We start from the raw sequence: 21076 nt of genomic DNA, 5'->3' as shown, positions 1-21076 counted from the left end.
GAGTAAAAAGATTGAGCAGTAATGGGAGTAGTAAGGCAGAATGTAGAGAGTTAAAGAATGAATGGAAGATGTAAAAAAATAGCTTAAATCCTCATTTTATGAGTTCCAATAAAAGGTAAGAGAATGAGGAGGGATTGTTTTAGGGAGAAATGCAAATTAGGTGAGTGTTTTAAAAATTATGGGATAGTCATGAAAATATTAAGAAAAAAGGAGCAATGAAGAAAGTGGATAAGGATCAAAAAGGTAAAATTAATGACAGCTCTTTGGAGAAGATAGGATAGATTTGTTAGCTTTGTTTAGAATCACTTATTTTTCTGGGATAGGAGGGAATAGGGTAAAGAGGAGCACAGCTATGGATACAGGTGTAAGTATTTGGTAGAGAGGCAGACATGGGCATTTACAGATAGTGCAATGGAACGTTAAAGTAGCTCATGTGTGATGGATTTTATTTTTTTGCATTGGGAAAATTAATAGTGCCTTCAAACAAACTGATGAAGATTTAGTATAGCTATTGTGGGGAAATAGAGTCAGCACTGATTAGAAATATATAAAAGGATTGCTGTGGGGTTAAAAGCCCAGTTGAGGGGAAAAATCATATATTGTAATAGTATCAATATGCATGACTGTGTAGTTTTTCTTCAGTGGTGATCAGTGGAGGGAGAGAACTAGACGCCAGGACTGTGTTCATCTTAGCTTAGGGATTTAGTAAAAGCACATAATGTGGGCAACAATGTCACATATCTGAAGGTGTTGACAATAGGCGTGGTGAAATGAAGGACTCTGAGGCTGGAATTTAAGGAAGACAGTGAAACTTATGGACCTAGAGGTAAGGGTGACCAAGGAATTGGGTTTGAAAGAAATGGTAAATTAGTACATGGTAAAAATAGTGAAAGAACTGGAAAAGTATGCAGTTGTGGGCTCAAAATGGGGATGAATGTGATCAATTGTATTTTAGTATATATGGCAGCAACCTGACAGGTGTGTGGTTTTTTAGCTCCCACAATCCAATCTATCTTTCTCTTACTTTTCAGGAGATCTGAAACCCTAAAGTCAAAGGACAAGGTCTAATTTTGGCTTTGTGTTGTCCTCTCAGGTACTGTAAATTTTATAATTACCTGGACCTTTGTTCCCTATGTCTCCATCACTATCAATTCCACTATCAATTATTCTTTGTTAGTCAAATGAGGAATGAGAAGTATTTATTCCTGCAATTTCTAGAATAATTATTGCAATGTGTAGGGCCATCCATCTGTTTCACCTGGAGAGCATGTTAAAAATGTACATTTCTGGCCTTTCACCAGACGTACTGAATCAGAATCTCTGTGGGAGTAGTTCCCAAAGAATATTTATTTTTATGAAATTCCACAGGAGATTCCGACTCTCATGACTGTTTTAGGAGATGACAGTTTCAGTTGGGCAGAGTTCATTAGATTTTTCTCCCTTGACTTACAATTCATATTCGCTACGTTTTTGCTGTTGTCTCCTAATCGTGGAGCATTAATGCTGCTGGTGAGCTTTAAGGTTGGGGTGGAGAGGCAAGAAAGCAACAATTCAATCTTGAAATTGGTGCATTTTGTAATTTTCTTTCTTACACACAACCTCTCTTACCCACATTTGGAAAAAGCAAAACCAAAAGAGAGATCAAGGTGGAAGAGATTTATAGAATTAGAAACTTGACAGAAGGACTCCAAATAGTAGAAATGATTATAAGTAAAAAGTGTTTTGGAGGTTGGGTATGTGTAGAGAATGAGAGGCGAATGAAAGTTTTATTTCAGAGAAATGTGTTATTGACAGTGACCACAGATATACTATATTGCTTTCATCTGCATTAAACATCTCGTAGATGGCCACATATTTGAAACCTACTGCCCTTGTTATATTTTATTGTTTTGGTAGTTCTGCGATCATTAATAATAAATGGTTTCTCTTGCCACTGAACTCTTGTGTCATTACATATTCTACACTGAAAAACTTTTAGTTTACAAACAAGAAGAAATCTTATTTTTGGTATCCTGGTACCTAGAGGCAAGTAAAACATATATGATTTTTTTCGGTATCTGCTGACAAGTTTTCAAGGAACAAAGGCACAGGGCTGCATCTCAAGTCTCCCCTTCAGTGACATAGCAGTCAGGCTTCTGTGTATTGGGGCTATGAATCATACAACAAATGAACAAACTTGTAGATGAAAAAGTTCATCACTTGATAATATTATGTGGTGAAATCATAATCCATAAGCAATGAAAATATTTTTAAAAATATTTTGGGAAGGAACTATATCTTAGATATATTGTCTTTATATTTGTAAATTGTGCTTTTATTATATCTTGATTAATGATTTCAGCTTAACCTAATACAAAAGTTCTTTCTTCCCATCTCTCTTTTTCTCCTTCATCTTCCTCTTCTTCTTCATCTTCTCCTTCTCCTCTTCTTCTCCCTCTTCTTCCTCCCCCAACCCCTCCTCTTCTTTTTTTTCTATTTCTCTGCCCCCCCCCCTTCTGCTATACCACTCCAGCACTCTTCCCTCTGTTTCTCTGTGTATATAGGCTTATTGGCATGTTTGTTACTTCATGTTAGAAATCTTACTACAGAAAAAATTGCTAGTGTAATAATGGGAAAATTCAAGATTGCATAATCTGAATAACATTAACAATATGGAACATGCCTTTCTTTGATTAAGAATACATGGCTGGCTGTCAAAGACCATATAAATTATTCTTTACTTGATAAGAATTCATAAGTTAAGTTTCAACATGAACCATGTAAAATTCATCTCCCTGAAGTGAATTACCATCATCTTGTCCCTTCTGCTTCGAATCCTAGTACTCAGGTGCATGGACTGTCTATATTCAGGCTGTGCTGCATGGCAACATCAAATGTTACCATTCCATTACTTCTACAAACACTATTTTGAATTTTTCATACTCTCCAGTGGGGGAAAAATTTAGGTTTGGGCTAGAAGAATCAATATTAGTTTATTCACTTAATAAATTCTGTCCAATATTAACTGTTTTTTTTTTTAATGAATGTATAGCCTCTCTTGTCTGAAATCCACAATCCAGTTGCCCTATTCAGTTTGGACTATGGCTAATAATACTCATAGTCTGCCCCTAAGGTATGTCTCTTGGATTTGTTCATATTTTAGGAATTATGCTTATCTCAGAAGTAACCAACCCTTGCCCTTGACCTTGTTTCCATTTTCAGATTCTAGATCTAAGCCCAACTTGATGTTCTTTCAGTACTTTGGCCCCAGTGTTCTCTGATCTGAATTCCAAGGCCATCAGTGAAACTATGCCATACAGATCTTTGTTTCAGTCCCAGTACATCTGACTTTGTACTCACTCTGTAGTCCTTTCTTACATTACAGCCATCCACCTTCATTTATGTGTGATTACTTCATACCTCAGTGATGGAAACATTCTCCTAAATTGCCTCTGTGATACTCTTCACCGAATCCATTGTCTATATTATTGCCAAATTAATAATCCTAAAAATACACTCATTGTGGTACATTCCCTCGTGAAAAAACTTCATTGGCTCTACAATGCTTACAAAATGAAATTGATAATCCTTAGTTCACCATTTTATGTCTTCATTCACAATCTGTTCTCTACTTATTTTTCCAGCCTTATCTTTAGTTATCTCCCTACACAGCTTTAACTCTGACTTTCTTGATGTTGCTGAATTATACCTTTTGCTTTTTTATTTATTATATTCTTTCTCCTGAAAATATCCTCCCTCTCTAATTCACTTATGGAGATCCTACTCATTTTCTTAGGTTCAATTAAATTGTATTTCTTCCATGAGATTTTCTTAATCATTCTTGTAGGACCTTATCTCTTTTATCTAAATTCCTGTGGGTATGTTTTACTTATTTGGTACTCACAAATATTACTGTAGCTGTCTTGAAACATAGCATATCTACTCAAGCAGATAGAAAAACCTGAATAAAAGAAACTGTTTCTTATATATCATGTATATCAGAGGTTTGGGTATAATAGATACATGAAAGCATTTTTAATGAAAAGTAATGACAAATACATCCAAACAAAATACCTTCATGAGATAGTGAATAATAAATTAAAGATAACGATAATCATCCTTAAAGTATGAGGGTTGAAATTCATTGGTCTTTAAGACCATTTCCATGTGCCCATATAATCTCAGTAGGAGTATTTTTAACTTTCAAAACTAATTCTAAGTAGCATACCATAACACTTAAATAGAGTTCACAAAAAGGAGTACTCTCTAAATTTATATGGAAAGTAATGCTAGAACACCTTAGGATTTAACACTTACTAGAAGTCAGATTTAGCTTTATTATGTGTAAATGAACAACAAAAAATCTCCTCAAAAACAACAACAAAAAACCCCCCACATCTAGCATTTGGCTTACGGACTCATTCATTCCTTTATTATTATTATTATTTTTTGTTCATCTAAAAAAATACTTGTTGAACATTGACTATATGAAAGCCAGTGAACTTGGAACTAGGGATATGATGACAAACTGTTTCCTGGGCCATACTGAATCTGGGAAAAATTAAAGTATTAAAGTTTCTAACATGGAGGGAAAATACATTTGTATTACAGAGAAAGACAAGAGAATATGGACTTATTTGGGAAGATGGATGACATATTATACAATTTTATGAATTCCTCACAAAGGTTAAACATCCACTATGTGCCATGGACTATGTTAAGTGGTAAGTGTAGGGCAGCTGTTACAGACTTCATTACTGTTCACTAATTCATCTTTCTTTCCCTGTCATGGAGGAGAGTATACTTCACCATTCTATTGATTTTGCACTTGTCCCTGTGATTGCTTTGACCAATGAAATGAGGGTGGGAGCAACTGTTTGACCATTCTTAAATAAGACTTAGGAATCCACCATCCATTTATTTCCTCTTGCTTTGTTGCTTTTTAAAACATTTTTAATGTTTAATTAATTAATTATTTATTTTGAGAGAGACAGAGCATGAGCAGGGGAGGGTCAGAGAGAGAGAGGGAGGCATGGAGTCCCAAGCAGGCTCCAGGCTCTGAACTGTTAGCACACAGCCTGACAGGGGGCTTGAACTCACAGGACAGTAGATCATGACCTGAGCTTCAGTCAGACGCTTAACCAACTGAGCCACCCAGGCACCTCTCTTCTTGCATTATTGTCATTTTTCATTAAACTATACTGCATGATGTCAGTGTTTCTTCAGCCTTGGTTCCAGAATGAGCAATATGTGGAGCAGATACAAACTTACACAGCCTAGAGTTATGCTTAGCTAAGCCCAGCTGGGTCCAGTTGGGTCAAATGTAGTCAACACAAAATGGTGAAGAAGAAATAGATTTGTTGTTTTAAGACTCTAGGTTTGGTTGGTTGTTAATGCATCAAAAGTTAATGCAGCAGTGAATAAGATACCGTGTCTAGTGGAGAAGAAAGACATTAAATAGGTAGTTACAAATGTTCTTTGTATTTTGAGGAAATGGAGTGTTTCCACAAGTATGTATAGCAGGTTATTACATTATTCTGGGGGAAGAGAAAAATCTGGGGTGGCTACTATTTATATATAAATCAATATTATTGAGCTGGTCATTATTTAGTATGTGTCACCCCAACTTCCATTAGAGAACAGATGTACCTGTGGGAAACTATATACTGGGAAAATCAGATGCTATATTCACAACAGGAAGCAATTGTTATTTTTACCTATGTAGTATGTCTACACAGTAATATATTAATAAAGTACTAAAGGGATCCAATTCTGTATTTTCACTTAACATCAAATTCTTATAGCTTGTTTATGACAGGTAATTTCTATATGACAGGCACAAACTTATTCTGTAGTCATAGAGAATATTTCTCTTAAATTATAGATCAGAGAATTTAGATTGGTTTGGTTCTCAGGATGACCTGGCCAATACTTCATTTTGCAAGACAAGCAACTGGGTTCCACAGAGGCAAAGTTACTTTCCTAAGGCTCCCATTGGAGTTTAGGAAGGGTCATATATGCAGGTCTGGTGTCCTGATATCTGGATCATAATGTCTATAACATTGACAAAACTGTTTTTCTCATATAATTGTCTTTGGATGAATTTTAAAGAATTTTAAAGAGTTGATTATAAAAATTCCAAGTTCCTATATTGATTCAATTTAGAGGCAAGAAGTACATTTTAGAGGCTGAAAACTTTTATTAACTGTAGGGCAAAGAGTTTATTTAACCTATCTATCAAATTTCCTTACATTTTCCTGACAATCCTGGTCACAATATAAATTTTTATTTATTGTATGCTTCATAATCTATCATTATATAATTATTTGTGTGATCATCTATTAATGTATATCATTTGTATAATTTTTCTTTTAGGGTCCATTAAAGCAGAGACAATGTATCCCCAGTAAGGAGCACAGTACTTGACACATGGTAAGTACTTAATACATTTTTGTAGGATTAATGAACAATCTTTCATCCATTCCACTCAAGCAGAATGATCATGCTTCATCATATGGTGTAAAGTATGTCCTTGCTAAATGATCTCTTGCTGCCAAATTGTCACCAGAATATACCAGTTTTTCATGAACTCTGAAACAAATGGATTGCCTTTAGCATATTTTTATTAACAGATCACATAATGAATATAACATTAAAACATAGTATTAATAATAGCAACAATAAAATCTAAATTGACACAAAATTATTTCATTAAAATTATTTTATTTAAGACGAAAATAAGGGTGCACAGTGGCTCATTAAATGAAGATCTATTCAAGTGGAATTAATAGAAATACTTATAAAAGATTTTGACATTATTTGAATGACTAATGCTTAAGATATGGGGAACTAAAAAGGCAATAATGCCTCTGATTTGCTATCTTGATATTTAGAAGAAATATCTGTTGTTTTTTTAGGGTGGCCTGATTGCCTAACTCCTATGTGTTGTATTATTGAGTTGTGTCAGAAAATAAAGTTTTAAAAAGAATAATATAGAATACTTATTTTGCCAACATTTTTGGGATTCCAGGGCTAAAAGGATAAGAGGAAAGGGAACATCTGCATACAGCTGAGTAACTGCATTCCTACTCTTTTTTTTAAAAATTTTTTGGGGCACCTGGGTGGCTCAGTCGGTTAAGCATCCAACTTCAGCTCAGGTCAGGATCTCGCGGTTTGTGAGTTCGAGCCCCGCGTCGGGCCCTGGGCTGATGGCTCGGAGCTTGGAGCCTGCTTCCGATTCTGTGTCTCCCTCTCTCTCTGCCCCTACCCCGTTCATGCTCTGTCTCTCTCTGTCCCAAAAATAAATAAATGTTAAAAAAAATTTTAAGAAAAAAAATTTTTTTTAATGTTTATTTATTCTTGAGACAGCGACAGAGCGTGAACAGGGGAGGGGCAGAGCGAGAGGGAGACACAGAATCGGAAACAGGCTCCAGGCTCTGAGCTGTCAGCACAGAGCCAGACGCTGGGCTCAAACCCACGAACTGTGAGATCGTGACCTGAGCCCAAGTCAGACACTTAATCGACTGAGCCACCCAGGTGCCCCTGCATTCCTACTCTTGATGTATGGGAGTTACCAGCTCCCCAAAGGATCTAAACTCTATTTTTTATTTTTATTTTTAGTTTCTGCTGTTTGACCTTCTGGATTCTCTAAGAAATTACTGTTTACTCGTTTAAGAATGGACTGTTTAAGAATGGACTGTTTAAGAATGGTGTGAGGCCTGGGGCCCCTGTGTGGCGCAGTCAGTTAAGCGACCGACTTTAGCTCAGGTCATATTCTCACGGTTTGTGGGTTCGAGCCTGAGTTGGGCTCTGTGCTGATAGCTCAGAGCCTGGGGCCTGCTTTGGATTCTGTGTCTCCCTCTCTCTCTGCCCCTCCCCTACTTGCTCTCTCTCTCTCTCTCCCTCAGAAATAAACATTAAAAAAAAAAAATTAAGAATGGTGTGAAGCCCTTTGGCATCCAAGTTACAGCAACATATAGCAAAACTCAAACCAACCAGAAGGCTTTATTGTCAAGTCAAAGTGGTATGTATATACTTATAATTGTAAAACAAAAGTATGTCTTGCAGTTTATGAGGAGGCCACCAACAAATAACGTCTCTCTTTCCCACATAATTACTAAATGATTGGAGAAATGAAACAAATGAGTAAATATGTCAGGCAAGATATCGCCTTTGTCACTGCTAAAGGTCAGGGTGCAGATTGTGGCTCTAGGTCCATTAGCCAAATGGGCCTGCCACCAGGATCCAAGGATTTGGGCAACCTCATCCATTTACAGAAAGCACTGGACTTGGGGTAGATCTCATTTCACCACACTCACCGGAGCTGACTGCTGTACCACTTCCAGCATGAAAGAGTGAAGGAAGATGCATGGTCTCTGCAGGGGACGGGCTTTGAGAGACACAGGAGGATAGAGGATATCTAGTTATTCTTCTTATGCTTCCAGTCAGAAACTTCACCCCATCTTCCTAGCAAGGAAGTGAGTAACAACAGCAACAGCAACAACAAAGTTAGCAGAAGTACATTAATTGAGCTCTCTAAACACCAAGAAAGTGAAGAATACAGGGAAGCTTGCCAGGTTAGATGTGATGAAAATGTCTTTAGTAGCAATATACTAAAGTTCCTCTCCCCAAAGAAGCAGAGACAAAATTAGATGCCACATTTTACCCTTTTAAGAATAAAAAGGCCTCAGTCAAAAGTGAAAAGTAAGAACAATTTCTGGCAAAAATATTTATTTTGATATGGACAACAGGACTTGGAATCCTTCTATAAAAGAACAGTGACCTCTTGAAAATCTATTGAAGGTCAAAAAAAGCCAACTTCATTCACTTTTAAAAAGAAGAGGTATATTTAAAATATGTTCATCTAATTTTTAGAGTTGTTACTCTATCATAAAAGAATTATATGTAATTTAATAATAATTGCATTTAATAAATTATACATTATTTATTGTAAAAAATTTGGGGAGTAGAAAACAAATGAAAGAAATGTGTCTTATTCATACTTCTCAGAAGAAGCTTGTCTCCACGTTTGTGTGTTTCTTAACAAGTGTTTCTATGTATTTTCACATTAGATCATAGAGACTATGCAGTTTTATGATGTAAGAGTTCACATATATCTCATCTCTGGATAGGAAACTTACTCAGGTTTTAACGAAGAGACTTTCATGAAGCGGCTCTATAGAGAAGTGTGGTTAGGATTAAGGACAAGGGATGGTGGGCATCAGAGGCTAGCAGCAACAGGAAGCTATTGGGTTCCAAGGGTGAAGGAAAGACATTATGTTTTTCTGGAGCTCCGTGGAAACGGAAGTGACAAAGAATCTATATGATGCAGTTTGTACTAGTTATTTTCTCAGAGGACAGATCAAGGAAGAGAATGGGAGAGAATGGATCTGGCAGAATGGGGAGCAAATGGAGAATAATCAGCACATTAGTTATTAAAAATTGCTTATTAATAGATTTTTATGGCCATGTAATAATCTAAAATAACCATGCCATGTATTACAACCCCTCCTTTTTGATTGACTACTTAGACTGTGTCCAGTGTTTTTGCTATTATAAACAACATTGCAATGCATGTATTTCTCTATTTCTACAGTTTTCTTAGAGTAAATTCTTGGGATTTTAATTATTACACTAAAAAGCATAAATGTTCTTAGGCCTCTTAAAACATGCTGACGGGGTTTTTAAAGCTATATGTATTATTATTCCTCCAGCAATGTAAGAGTGTGCTTATTTTTACTGCACATTGTTGAGGATTGCATATTCCCATAAAAGTTATTTCTTACTTTGATGAGAAATTTTTCCAGAAAACCCACATCTGCATATTTAAAAATTTTTAATTAAAAAAATGTATTTTAGAGACCACGATAGAGAAAGAGTAAGCGCCAGACAAGAGGGGCAGAGGGAAAGAGAGAGAATCCCAAGCAGACTCCATACTCAGTGTGGAGCCCCTCTTGGGGCTTGATCCCACCACCATGGGGTCTTGACATGAGCCAAAATCAAGAGTCAAACACCTAACTGACTGAGCCACCCGGGTGCCTCTCTGCATATTTTTAAAAGAAATCTTTGAAACTGCATCTTTTTTAATTTTGTTACAATTTTTTCCCATGTGCTTTTTAAATTTTAAAATTGTGTCAGCATGGTGAAGTGATAATAGTGTGTCATTGCTCTTTGTCACTGCTGTGCCAGTGTCACTGACTTAATAATTCCGTCTTTCCAGTGCTGATTTGGGTTGCTTTCTTAATCATGTTGTGCATGGTTACATACAATGATATATGTTTTTGAGCTACCTGGTTTATTTCATATTCCACTCATTTTTTTTTTTTGCAATGTGATTGAAGCAGAGCAGCTCTAACACCAAGCTTTCCTATAAAATATTTGGACAGTGGGAAAGCAATAACATGTTCCTTAGTAGGAGGTTCAACACCTCCTTCTTTACCTTTCAGCTGTTCCTATCAACTTTAATGGTGATAATCATAAAATGAAAACAACAATACAATGAACAACAGCACCAGTGAGTGCTTACCACAGGCCAGGCATTAAGAAGAAGCTACCACATCAGCTCAAACCACAGCCACAATGCTTCTCTTCTAAGTCAGGAAGGAATATATTGGGAGGCTGGAGTCTTCATTACCAAATCTTGTTGATTCTACTTTCAAAGTTCTTCTTAAATTTCTCCACTTATTTCTACTCTCACTGCCACTGCCCTATTCAAGCAGTCATCTTTTTTGCTGGAGTAATAGAGCAGACATTTTCAGTTCTCAACTGATTTGGTTTGGTCTCTTAGTAGGCCTGCTCCTTAACTTATCTATTAAAGTTTTTAAAATTTCATTGACCATTTTTATTTCCAGAATCTCCATTTGGTTCCTTTTCAAATACATCTGTGGTTTTTTTTTTTTTCCTCATAAAATGATCTTTGTTCTTCATGGATTCTCTTGCTTCCTTGATCTCTATGAATATTTTAAACATATTTTAAAAATCTCTTTCTTGCCTGTTTGATCTTTATTTCCTTAGTATAAAGTATGAGTTCTCCATTTATGGCTTTTCCTAAGCTTGTCTCCATTGGGAGTTTCATCTCTAAAAGGCCTGGACATTTCTTGGATTTTACATGTTGCCGTTTCATTGTTAGCAGGACCCGGTTGGGTCAACCAGTTTGGGACCTATATGCTAGTTTCTTATTCAAGGTCTCTGTGCCTTATGGATACTGTGAATTTGGGTCTTATCTGTGTGCAAGATAAAGGCTTTGGTTCTGTATTGTGGAGGATAATTCCTTCTACTAATGGCCCAGGCAGGATTTCTGTCTGCAAATTAGTTTGGAGTTTTTGTAGTTTCCGTGAAGACTTAGTTTCCAAGTCAGTTGGGTTAATATCCTAGGATAGGGATTGCAGGACGATGTGATACGATTCTGGTAAGTTTTGTAAGAACCCTCCAAACTGTCTTCCAAAGTGGCTATTGGGTTTTGTGTTCCCACAAGCAATGAATAAGAATTCCTGTTGCTCCACATCTTTGCCAGTCATTGGTATTTCAAGTATTTTGAATTTTAGCCTTTATAAAAATATGTAATGCCATCTCATTGTTTTGATTTGCATCATCTTAGTGACATGCCATTGAGAATCTATTCATATGCTTATTTGCCATCTGTATATATTCTTTGGTGAGGTGCCTATCCATTTCTTTTGCTCTTTTTTTTTCTTTTGCTCTTTTAAAAATTAGGTTGTTGATTTTCTTATTGTTGAGTTTTAAGAATCCTCTGTAGATTTTGGATGCAAGTCCTTTATCAGATATATGTTTTGCAAATATTTTCTCTGAGTCTATGGCTTGTCTTTTTATTCTTAGAGCAATGTCTTTCATAGAAGTTTTTAAATTTAAAATTATTTTTAATTGTGGTAGAATACACATAACATAAAACTTACCATTTTAACCATGGGTTGCCATTTCACTTTGTTGTTTATATGCTTTGATGCCAAGAATTTTTATTTTATTAAAGTCTAATTTATCAATTTTTTTTCATGGATCATGCACTTAATGTTGTGTCTCAAAACTCATCACCAAACACAAGGTCACATAGATTTCCTCTCATTTTATTGTGTTAGCTACTCCACGTCTTTGCCTTTATATATGAACTTTGGAATCAGTTTGTCTATATCTACAAAATATCTTTCTGGGATCTTGATTGAGATTGCATTTAATCTATAGATTAAGTTGAGAAGAATTGATATTTGAACAATATTGAGTCTTACTATCCATAAACAATATCTTTTTATCTAGTCCTTATACAGTATGCAAGGTTGAAAAATTCCATGTAGTTCTAAGCTTTTTTTTTTTTTTTTAAGAAAGCCAAGTACTAGGTCCTTTTCTAGGGACAGCCTCAAATCTAATCCATACGCTATGTTAAAATGCATGTCTTAATGTGTATATCATGTCCTGACCACTTCCTAAACCATAGTTTCCTTCTAATAAACTCACTGATACATATCTGAATTCTTCAGAAAACTACATTTATTTTTCTTGATTTAAGGTACTTTGCAGACTTTTTCTCGGGCCTCTTAAAGTGATCCTTTCCTCTGAGATTTCTGCCTTCTTCTGGATACTCAACTTTAAATTTGAGTTTAGATGTCATAATCTCAGTGAGGAGTCTTCTGACTCTTCGCTTAGGTTGAAGTTCCTCAGTTTACTCCCTGGTACTGGTATATTCTATTTCTCATAAACCAGGCATGAGACCCTGACATAATTTGGAAAGAGTACAAATCTTTATTTACTTGCATTTATTAAAATTTATTTTACAGAGCACACACAGTCACCAACATTCCTTCACAAAATCCTTTTTCCATCCTCTGCCAACACAAACCCCAGCTTTTTTAATATGCCTCTCTTCTTAAAACCATAAGAAAAACTCCTTTGAATCCAAGGAACTGTTAGTTTTGTAGTCAACACATTGTCTGTAGTTCAGTGTGTAAATTGACTTACCTGCCATTCCTAAAGCACTCCTCATTTCCTCCTCTGCCCATTCTCTGAATTCCCATCAAAGAGCTAAAAATCATGACCTCAGACTTCCAGGGAAGATGGCAGAGTAGGAGGATCCTAAAATCACCTTGTCCCATGGATACAACTAGATAACACCCACTTTGGTGTAAATACCCAGGAAACAACCTGAAGACTGACAGGACAGATTCTTCACAGCAAAATGTCAAGAAGAGGCTACATTGAAATGGGTAGGAAGGGTAAAGATGCAGTCAGAAGGCAAACTGACATGCTAGACTATCTCCAGGAAGGAGGGATGCTGTGGGTGCAGAGAGGAGAGGGGAGCAGACTCTACACGCAGCAGGTACCCACACTGGGGAAGACAAATCCCTATAATATTTGGCTTTGAAAATCAGAGTGGCCTAATGTCACAAATTCTTACAATCAGTGAGGCTTAACACTTAGAACCTTAAAAATCAGTGAGCATGGCTCTGAGAGAGCCAGAGGTGATAAAAATTGAGTTTCTTCCCTTAAAGGGACAGTACAATGAACAGTCCTGCTGAGATATAGCATAGAAGAGGAAGTTTGAAAAACACTTGAGGTATACAGGAAGATATATTTACTAATATCAGAGCCATGTGTTGGAGGGGCAGGGATCTTTGGGAGATGTCACCAAGAACACAACAGCTGGGGGGCAACATTTCCTTCTCCTTCCCCCCCAGCCTGGATACACGGACATCTGCCAGAACCAGCTCAGCACAAGCACTCTCTCCCCAGCTTCCTGCAGAATACCCTGCCACCATGTTCTCCTGTGGATGAGCTCCCTCCAACATACTCTTGGCAAGAGTCCATCAAAGCAGCACCACAAGCCTGGCATTGTGCAAGCAGCCCTGAGAAAGGCTAGTACCACTCCAAAGTGACTTCTGCCTCAGGGAGAGAGGAAGATAACCACATACACCAGTATGACTGTGGCCCCAGCAGTGGTGGTGGCAGACATCTGGTGTGACTGTAGGCCCCTCCCAGCAGTGAAAGATTCTCAAGGGACAACTCAGGAGAATGCCCTGGAATTTGGTACGACTGCAGCTCTGGCAAATACCTGATCTGACTAAACTCAAGTCCAAGGCAGCCCCAGACTGGCCCACTAATAACACAGGGACCAAACCCTGCCCACAACAGACAAAAAAAGTCATTACATGACTAGACTGCAAGCAAATGCAGCACAACCAGCACAACAGAAAGCATGCAACACACATAGGAGACATCAGAAGTGGTTCTGGCCGACGGGGCATTACATTGCAGGGCACTGCAGGACCTCTTTTTCATAAGGCCACTACTTTTCTTTTGTTGTTTTTGGGATTATCTCTCCCTCTCTCTCTTTCTGCTCCTTCCTTGCTTGTGCATGCACTCTCTCTCTCTCTCTCTCAAAATAAATAAATAAACTTAAAAAATGATTAAAAAATTTAGAGTGCTATATGCATAAGATGTTACATCAACCTAATGGTAACCACAAGTCAAAATCTGATAATAGAAATACAAAAAATACAAAGAAATGAATCCAAGTATATCACTAAAGAAAACCAGCAAGCCATGAGAGTAGAGAACAAGAGAATAAAGGAACAGAGAAGAACTACAAAAATAATCATAAACCATGTAACAAAATGGCAATAAGTACACACTTATGAATAATTACTTTGAATGTCAGTGGATTAAATGCTCCAACCAAAAGACATAAAGTGACAGAATGGATAAAAAAACAAGACCCATCTATATGCTGCCTCTAAAAGACTCATTGAAGATCTAAAGACATGTGCAGTAAGCCGGTGTAGTAATACTTGTATCGGACAAAATGGATTAAAACAAAGACTGTAAGAAGAGACAAAGAATAACACTAAATAATCATAAAGGGATCAATATAACAAGAAAATATAATAATTTTAAATATTTATGCCTACAACATGAAGCACCTAAATACATTAAGTGGCTAATAACAAACATTAAGGAAGTAATGTATAGTAATTATAAAATAGTGGGGGATGTTAACACCCCACTGATATCAATGGCAGGTCATACAAACAGAAAATCAACAAGGAAACAGTAGTTTTGAATGACACATTGGACCACATGGATATAACAGATATATTCAGAACATTCTGTCCTAAAACAGCAGAATGCACATTCTTTTTAGGTGCACACATTCTCCAGAATAGATCACATATTAGGTCACAAGACAAATCTCAACAAATTCAAATAGATTGAAATCATACCATGCACCTCTTCTGACCAGAATGCTATAAAACTAGAAGTCAACCATAAGAAAAAAAATGTGGAGGGGACACAAATACATGGAAGTTAAAGAACATATTACTAAACAGTGAAAGAGATAACCAAGAAATCAAAGAAGAAATTAAAAAATACATGGAATATAATTTTTACCTTCCATACAAACCAAAAAATACAAATGAAAATGAAAACACAATAGTCCCAAATCTTTGGGATGCAGCAAAAGCAGTTCTAAGAGGGAAGTTTATGGCAATACAGGTCTACCTCAAGAAGTGAGAAAATCTAAAATAAACCACCTAATCCTAATCCTAATCCTAATCCTAATCCTAATACCAATCCTCCTTTAGGAGCTAGAAACAGAAGAACAAACTAAACCCCAAACCAACAGTAGGAAAGAAATAATAAAGATTAGACCAGAAAGAAATGAGATAGAAACTAAAATCAATCAAACAAACAAAAATCTAATTGAACAGATCAAGAACCAGGAGCTGGTTCCTTGAAAAGTTCTACAAAATTGATAAAACATTATCAAGGTCATCAAAGAAAAAAAGAGAAAGGGCTCAAAGAAACAAAATGAGAAATGAAACAGGAGAAATAATAACTGACACCACAGAAATACAAAGGACTGTGAGAGAATATTATGAAAAACTCTATGCCAACAAATTGGACAACCAAAAAGAAATTGATAAATTCCTAGAAACATATAACCTCCCAAAACTGAATCAAGAAGAAATAGAAGATTTGAACAGACTGATATCCTGCAATGAAATTGAATCATTAAAAAACTCTCAACAAACAAAAGTCCAGGACGGCCTCACAGGTGAATTCTACCGAACATTTAAAGACTTAATACCTATTCTCCTCAGAGGCACTTGGGTGGCTCAGTCGGTTAAAGGTCAGTAAACAAAATTAAAAAGGAAATAAAACGTATCCAAATTGGTAAAGAAGAAGTAAAGCTTTCACTATTTGCAGATGACATAATACTATATATTGAAAATCCTAAAGACTCCACTGAAAAACTACTAGAATTAATGAATGAATTAAATTGAGTAAGGATGCCGGTCACAAAATCAATATACAGAAATCCATTGCACTTCTTTTTTTTATTAATTTTTTTTAGTCTTTATTTATTTTTGTGAGAAATTGCACAAGCAGGAGAAGAACAGAGAGAGAAGGAGACACAGAATCCGAAGCAAGCTTCAGGCTCTGAGCTGTCAGCACAGAGCCCGACTAGGGGCTCCATCTCAGGAGCTGTGAGATCATGACCTGAGCCGAAGTTGGCCACCCAGGTGCTCCTCCATCGGACTTCTATGCAGTAACAATGAAGTAGCAGAAAGAGAAATTAAGAAAACAGTCCTGTTTCCAATTACAGCAAAAATAGTAAAATACCTACGAATAAACTTAACCAAAGAGTTGAAGACCCATGCTCCAAAAAGTATAAAACACTGATGAAAGAAATTGAAGATGACACAAACAAATGGAAAGACATTCCTTGCTCACGGGTTGGGAGAACAAATATTGTTAAAATGTCCGATATTACCCAAAGCAATCTACAGATTCAATGTAATCCCTATCAAAATACCAACAGGGATGCCTGGGTGGCTCAGTCGGTTACGCTGCCAACTTTGGCTCAGGTCATGATGTCACAGTGCATGAGTTTGGGCCCCACTTCAGGCTCTGCTGACAACTCAGAACTTGGAGCTTTCTTCAGATTCTGTGTTTCTATCTCTCTCTGCCCTTCCCCTGCTCATGCTCTGTCTCTCTCTCTGTCGAAAAGAAAAGAAAAGAAAAGAAAAGAAAAGAAAAGAAAAGAAAAGAAAAGAAAAGAAAGTAAAATAAAATAAAATAAAATAAAATAAAATAAAAATAATACCAACAGTGTTTTTCATAGAATTAGAACAAATAATCCTAAAATTTGTATGGAACCACAAATGACCCTGAATAACCAAAGAAATCATGAGAAAGAACAAAGCTGGAGATATTACAATCCTAGATTTCAAGATATACTACAAAGTTGTAGTAATCAAAACAGTATGGTACTAGCACAGAAATAAATCCACAATTATATGGCCAATCAATCTTTGACAAAGGAAGCAAGAATATGCGATGGGGGAAAAAGTTTCTTCAACAAATGGTGCTGGGAAAACTGTGGAGCTACATGCAAAGGAATGAAACTGAACCACTTTCTTACACTGGACACAAAGGTTAACTGAAATGCATTAGAAACCAAAGTGTGAGACCTGAAACCATAACCATCATAGAGGAACACAGAGGCAGTGATGTCTCCGACATCAGTCATTGCAACATTTTTCTGGATATATCTCCTGAGGCAAGGGAAACAAAAGCAAAAATAAACTATTGGGACTGTATCCAAGTTAAAACCTTCTGCACAGCAAAGGAAACAATCAACAGAACAACAACAGAAAAAACCCCTACTGAATGGGAGACGATATTTGCAAATGACATATCTGATAAAAGGTTTTATCAAAAATATATAAAGAATTTATACAACTCAGCACCATAACCAAAATAACCCAATTTAAAAGTGGGCAGAAGATATGAACAGACATTTCAGAGGCCAATAGGCAAATAAAAAGATGCTCAGCATAACTTATTATCAGAGGAATGAAAATCAAAACCACAATGAGATGTTACCTCACATCTGACAGAATGACTAAAATCAAAAACACAAAAATCAACAAGTTTTGGCAGGGATGTGGAGATAAAGGAATCCTTGTGCACTGTTGGTGGGAATGCAAACTGGGATAGCCACTGCAGAAAACAGTAGGGAGGTTTTCAAAAAATTAAAAATTAAATTATTGTATGATCCAATATTTCCACTATTAGGTATTGACTCAAAGAATACAAAAATACTAATTTGAAAAGATACATGCACCCTTATGTTTATTGCAGCATTATTTGCAATAGTCAAATTATGGGAGCAACCCAAGTGTTCATGGATGGATGAATGAATGGATAAAGAAGGTGTTGTATATATATGCATTGAAATTACTCAGCCATAAGAAGGAATGAAATCTTGCCATTTGCAACAACATGGATGGATCTAAAGGGTATTATGTAAGTGATATAAGTCAGTCAGAGTAAGACATATACCATATGATCTTGCTCATACATGGAATTTAAGATACAAAACAAAGAAAAAGAGAGAGAAACCAAAAAGACTCAAGTATAGAGAATTGTTGGTTGGAGGTTGGTGGGGGGATGCGTGAAATAGATGAAAGGGTTTAAGGAGTGCACTTGCTGTGATAAGCTCTGGGTAATGTATGGAATTGGAATTGTTGATTCCTATATTGTACATCTGAAACTAATAAACCAGTGTATGTTAATTATATTTCAATTAAAATAAAAAAATTAATTAAGTAATTTAGAAAAAGAACTAAAAAAGATGTCTAGTAATTCTCAGCATTCCTAAGGGGTTGGAGAGGGCACAAAGCTGCCTGGATACAGCCACACTCTGCTTTCAAGTTGTGGTTCTGTCTGCTTTCTTCTTTGCCGTTATTTCAGGTATTCAGAAAAATACCTGTAGCAAAACATGCACTCAATATTTGTTCAATAAATTACTAAAGTCATTTTCTCAAATATGCATTTCTTAGTTAAGTCTTCTTTCTCCTGCCTTTTGATTTTTTATTCATTTAAACATACATGCACATTTTTTAGTAAACAAGTTAACAAACATTAGCTCATGATGTTTTGTAAACTGGTTTTCCATCTTGATCATTATCATATTTTGGACATACTATTATGTCAATTAATATAAATCTACACAATTATCTTAAAAGCTGCATGTATAATTTTCTACTCCACCTAAACAATTTCTTAAACTTTTAGAAGGGTAGGCTATTTGTAATTTTTCAGTATTATAAACCATACTATTTTGAATGACCTTTTTATATGCATGTTTGTACTTGCTTGAGAATTTCCTGAGGATACGTTTCTAGATTTAAAATGCCGTGCTAAAGATTATCCACAGTTAAAATTGTAATGCAATTTACAGAAAATTTATGTAAGTTTGTCCTCTCACTAAAAGTAATCTGAATTTCCTTTCCCACACACTCTTGATTAGAGGTATCTTCCAAATTTTCATCTTTGCCAGTCTGATAGGTAAAGATAAAACTATCTTATTTTTTTATATCACTTGCATTTCTTTACATGGCATGCAAGTTGTGTACTTTTTAATGCACTTCATAGGTTTTTGTAGTTTCTTTTCTTAATGCACTTTAATTTCTATCTGGTGTTTTTCACTTTCTTACTATTTTTAATTTAAAATTTACAAACTTTAAAAATTATGTGTAACTCTTTTCCTTTCCTATATGTTGAATGTTGTAAACATTTTCTCAAGTTTTCATTTTTCTTTAAACCCTTTTTTCCGTCAAAATAGCAATTAAGGAAGTTCAGACAGCCACATGGAGAGGCTATATGTAGTGTTGTGACTTGCAGTTCAAGCTGAGGTCCCAGGCCACAACTAGCACCAGCCACCAGTCATGTGACTTTAGATGATTACAGCCATCAGCCACCGAGTAATCTTCAGACACTGAGTCTTCTCAGCTGAGACCCCAAATACCATGTGAAAAACCAAGATGTTCTTAAAGTGCTTTATCCAAATTATTTATATATCAGGTGACTGGAATAACAGTCTTTCATGTTTTCACCCAAATGTAAATTTCCAGTCTTATCAGCCACTGGTCTCCTTCTAAGGAGTATATCAGTCTAGTCTGTCCCCAAGCCTATGAAGATGCTTCCACCCAAGCCCTCTTTAAAGAAGATAGTATGGCATCATTGTGAGGACCTCCAATAGCTGAAGGAATTAAAGAGAGGGTCACTTCTCTCAACTGAGTTAATTAGATTATTCAAGTGGGAATTTGGAATTGGGGTGATGAGGGCCTGTGTTGTCAATAAATTAGAAAATATGAAATATATGGGAAAATAGTTAAGATATACACAATATAGGTCCTTAAGTTCTCTAGTTGCTACATCTTTTGTGTCCTAGATGTTTAGATTTTCCTTGGTTCTGATAGTATATGTGTAATTAAAATATTTTTGTTCACTTGCACCAACTTCAGAGACTTTCATTTTCTTGCTACTAACTTGCTTCCTTGACTTTACTCATACCTTTTGCCTCACTTGTTCAGAACTGATTTTACTCATACTATTCTTCCTCTCTGGAACACAAACTACAATGCTCAAATCTTAGCTTCTTTTGTAAATATTGAATTTCCAAGGTAGAATTTATAACTTCATCTCTGGTAATTTCACCGTTCTCCACTCATACCTTTAGAACCAACTCTCCCACTGGATTTTAATCATTTGTGTGCATGTTTCTTCCCTCACTCACAATACTGCACACAGACAGAATGAACATCACTGATTATCACACACAGTGGCACAGGATGAGAAATTTATCCTATGACCTATTAAGTGCACATACTTTTTTATAATTCTACCAAAACCTGTTAGTTCTGGGAAATAGAATGTATCTCATTATCTGTTCAGAATAGATGGGAAACTAACATTCATTAAGTTTTATCACATTCCAGATACACTCAAAACCAACTGTGATCATAAAGGGGGCTTAAATCTATTTGAAGATACCTGCCATCCACCAACAACAAAGGATGCCCAAAAGGTGAAATGCTCGTAGGTGGGCCATGCCATAACCAGATTAACCATTCCAAGGAAAGAGAGTAGTTTACTTTTTTTTAAAGTTTACTTTTTAAAAGTAAAAAAGTTTACTTTTATTTATTTTGAGAGACATAGAGAGAGAGAGGCAGGGAGGGGCAGAGAGAGAGGGAGAATCCCAAGCAGGGTCTGCACTGTCAGCACAGAGCCCAATGAGGGG

The 21076-nt window shown here is 36.1% G+C and overlaps 1 long non-coding RNA gene across 1 annotated transcript; it reads left to right on the top strand.

Moving 5' to 3' along the window:
- The first annotated feature begins 1028 nt into the window (after positions 1-1028).
- LOC122489776 lies at positions 1029-14318 on the top strand. Its single transcript, XR_006298999.1, has 4 exons — positions 1029-1093; positions 4591-4703; positions 6355-6411; positions 13662-14318. It is a non-coding gene; the product is annotated as an uncharacterized LOC122489776 (long non-coding RNA).
- The last annotated feature ends 6758 nt before the right edge of the window (positions 14319-21076 follow it).

This window comes from Prionailurus bengalensis, chromosome B2 (genome assembly GCF_016509475.1).
Source record: "Prionailurus bengalensis isolate Pbe53 chromosome B2, Fcat_Pben_1.1_paternal_pri, whole genome shotgun sequence".
NCBI classification, from domain to species: domain Eukaryota; kingdom Metazoa; phylum Chordata; class Mammalia; order Carnivora; family Felidae; genus Prionailurus; species Prionailurus bengalensis.
Note: the sequence above shows the minus strand (reverse complement) of the source record. Positions and strands in the feature narration are given on the sequence as shown.